The sequence below is a fragment of the Dendrobium catenatum genome, unplaced genomic scaffold, assembly GCF_001605985.2.
Source record: "Dendrobium catenatum unplaced genomic scaffold, ASM160598v2 fragScaff_scaffold_620, whole genome shotgun sequence".
Lineage (NCBI taxonomy): Eukaryota > Viridiplantae > Streptophyta > Magnoliopsida > Asparagales > Orchidaceae > Dendrobium > Dendrobium catenatum.
The window spans coordinates 72,088-75,811 of record NW_021319082.1 but is presented as its reverse complement, the minus strand read 5'-3'; the positions used below and the strand labels follow the sequence as shown (position 1 = coordinate 75,811).

The 3,724-nt window shown below is 30.7% G+C and overlaps 1 non-coding gene across 1 annotated transcript; it reads left to right on the top strand.

Annotated features, from left to right (window-relative positions):
• The first annotated feature begins 1,356 nt into the window (after window positions 1-1,356).
• On the top strand, window positions 1,357-1,442 carry TRNAY-GUA. Its single transcript is given in 2 exon segments — window positions 1,357-1,393; window positions 1,407-1,442. It is a non-coding gene; the product is annotated as a tRNA-Tyr (tRNA).
• Window positions 1,443-3,724: the final 2,282 nt, after the last annotated feature.

Sequence of the window (3,724 nt, the reverse complement as noted above, 5' to 3'; positions counted from 1 at the left end):
CTGCAAAGAGCCACCAGCTTGATTATAAGAAACAGATAATTTGAGGATACGAAGTAGCTGACTTCTCTAATAACATTTTTGCTATGAATCTATTTTCAAGCAAGCACAAGTGGCAATCATCCTCCATTCATTAATCCTCATAAAATTTATTTTTTAGCGTCTATGCAGTTATATTTTATAGATAAAGGAGGCTATTTTTTGCTACAAGGAAAAAAAATTTAGCTCTTGAGAAGAAAGGAAGGGACAAGCAGAGAAAAAATATATTATTGTTTATTTTTCTGATAGTTCTGATATAAACTATATTGTTATTTTCTTTTCATTAAGTTCATTATGAACCCCACCGGATTTAGTTGTGTTGGTGGGCGAGCGTGGTCATGTTTGAATCCTCTCTCAAGCGACGTGCCTCCTTAAGTGGAGAGAAAATAAGTTCGTGGTCTAGCACCTTTGGGGTTTGTTGCCACTAGGCCCGCCGAGGGATTATTTACTCCGTCAAGCATCTCATCTACGGGAATTTTTATTGGGTCAGGTTACCTGATATAGAGATACATCAGGTAGCCAATAAACAGCCGCCATGTGCTCTATTTATAAAAAGTTCTTGGTTATAAACAAAAATAAAAGCACATGGAGGCTGTTTATTGGTTACCCGATGTATCTCTACATCAGGTAACTTGACCCAATAAAAATTCCTTCTATGGGGTGACAACGAGTAGATACCCCATTCCAAAAAAAAAAAAAAATCAATATAAATGTAAATTACAACTTTATAAAATCAAATATAAATGAAAAGTTAATGCTGATAATTAATTTCATATGATATTTTCTATGATAAAAAAATTATACGATTTTCTTTTTGTTAGTAGCAAAGCTGCATAAGACTATAAATTTTAAAAATAGTTACAATTTTTAATTTTTTATTTAATTCTCCATCTTAAAAAAAATAAAATAAAAACGTCAAAATTTCTATTTCAACAGGCAACTTGTTCGGCCCTTCGGAGATGAGTTGCGGCTCAGAACGATAGTCAGCTGTCAAATGGATGGACGACTTTGTTGAGTGTGTAAGTTCTTGTTTGTTTCTCCGTAATTTCTCCGTCTGCAGTTTGAATCGACGAAAAAATGATGTTTTGCCGTTTGGTAACACCGCTTTCTCAAAATAACTTCCGATGAACCTCCGTATTTTCGCTGATTTGAGAAGAAATTTTTTTCTCCATTTGCTTTTATGAAAGCTCCATTAAAAACGATAAAATAAAGTCGGGAATCAAACGAGGCCTAAGTTGCCCATTCAAATACTAACTTGTCTTTATTTATGCTATTCTTTATTTAAATATCCCAAAATATTATGGTGGATTTTAAAAAAAGCCGACCTTAGCTCAGTTGGTAGAGCGGAGGACTGTAGTTCACGCAGATAAATCCTTAGGTCGCTGGTTCGAATCCGGCAGGTCGGACGTTCTGATGAACGTTTTGAAAATCTAGGATTTTGCTAAGTAAATCAAAAACTTAAATTAAGAATTTTCAATTTTTGAATAAAATGCTTTACGTTTGATTCTATGCCAACTAAGCAATCAAATATTAAAAATTCCTACCTTTAAGTAAATTAATGCATTATTTACAGTAGTTTTTAACAAAGTTATTTTCCTTACAACATTCTGCTTAACATTGATCATAGTTTGTGTGAAAATGATTAAGATTTTGTTTAGGATAATATTCTAAAATAATTTTTTAGTACAAAAATTTCTTGAACATCAGTAAGAAAGCTGCCCCAAATGAACTCAAAGGTTTTATTTGAGACGATTTTTTTACTACTTCTTAAAGTGACTTTTTAGTACAAAAAATTAAATTTTTGTACTAAAAAAATTGCTTTAAAAAGCAATAAAAAAGTTGTCCCAAATGAAGCCTAAAACTGACCACCTCTTTTCATGCAAAGGGTGAGAAATAGTTTATATGAGTATTTAATTTGTGTTACTTTGATCATGAAAATAAGCATTGTGAGGTAATAATAAGGTAAATTTTAGGGGTGACCTAAAAATGAATTATGCTAAAAAATATAAATTACAAAAGGAAATTATAAAGAATTAAACGAAAAAAAAATTGTGCAAATTCTTTAAAACACAAAAAAATCTTTTTTTTTTTATTTTTATAAAACACATAACCTAACAAAAATTAAATAACATTTCTGTTTGAAAAAAATTAAATAATATTTATGTAGTTCAGAGCTACAATTTTATGGGCATTTGTAAGAGTATAATACATGAAATTTAAATGAGATATTTAAATAAATGATGTTTGTCTAAATTTTATATGAAGAAAAAAAAAAGATGTTTATAATTATTAGGAAGATAAAATATTAAAATATTAAAAATTTAAATGAAAAATTGATGATATTTTTTCTCATAAAAAGCTTTATTCTAGGCTATGTATTGCATGGGGTTGCTAGTACCATCAAACTATGTGAACATGAGAGGATCGAAGCCCTTGGAATAGGGGGCTTCTTTAAATGGATTTTAAGAAGGCTAACCTTTATGGTGACCTCTTCTAGCTCATCTTTTTATCATCATATATGGGATTAGTGGTAGCGAGATTTTTTAGTTATCAAAATCAATCATTTGATCATGTAGATCATTCCAATCATATGATTTTTTTCAATTGCAATTTGAGATCATTAAGATCATACGGAAGTGTGAACATAAATTACAATATATATCACCTAATGCCTTATCCTTTGAATCAGATAAGACATGCATTAGATTAGCGGAAGACTTCCATTTTGGGGTAAAGGAGGTAAAGATCACCTCCAGTAAATTGATATGAACATAAATAATAGATCTCTTAGTGAATCTTTTTAATCAATCTTTCCTTAGACATTTTGAAGTAGTTGATATAGTAGGTATAGAAGAAGAAAAAAAGGGGAATTTAAAGAAGCCTCCTTTATTACCCACTTATGGCAAGGGTCTTAGGAGTAAACTTCTTTTGCTTAGTAAGTGAAATGTTAACAATATGTATCATAATAAAATAAAAGTAGAGAAAAAATCGTTCTTTTCTTTTTTCATTATGAATATCCAAATAGAAATGAGATATAAGTGCATCAACTTGAGGGCAGCATATATGTGTATGAGAAGACTCTTTGGGCATAGTTCTCTTTGGGTATAGAGAAGGTGAAATGAAATTGTTTGGTGGACCCTTAGGCAAACCCAATTCTCTTATCAAAGGTGTACAACTAGTAGAGAGTGATAAAAGAAATTTTGTAGTACTTGATATTAGTATAAGCAATTTGGATAATTAGATTTTGATATGCAATATGTAATTTTTCCTTTATGTTTGGGATCACTTTTTTTAATATTCTAGGTTAATAAATGAGAAGTCTTTTTTATAGTGTGAACAACATGATGAGTGGGATATGATATATCCCAGATAGGTGAGGGAGAATGTAATCTCAATTGGCTTTTCATTAATAGATTTTAGCAAAATATAGAGAATCATGAATGTTTAAACTAAAGATATGGTAGAATACTTTTGCTATTATTACTATGCATGCAAAAAAATATTTGTTATGTGTTTGTCTCTCTTATTAAGTTTGGGAGCAAAAAAGGCATCAGGTTATCCATAAGCAAAAGTAGAGTGATCAATAAAAGCGAGCTCGTGTTGTTTCTTCCGATCAAAATGGTGCAACTACCAATCCAACAGTAAGGGGATGTCGTCGAGGGAGGGAGGGAGGACGAGAGGCGACTTT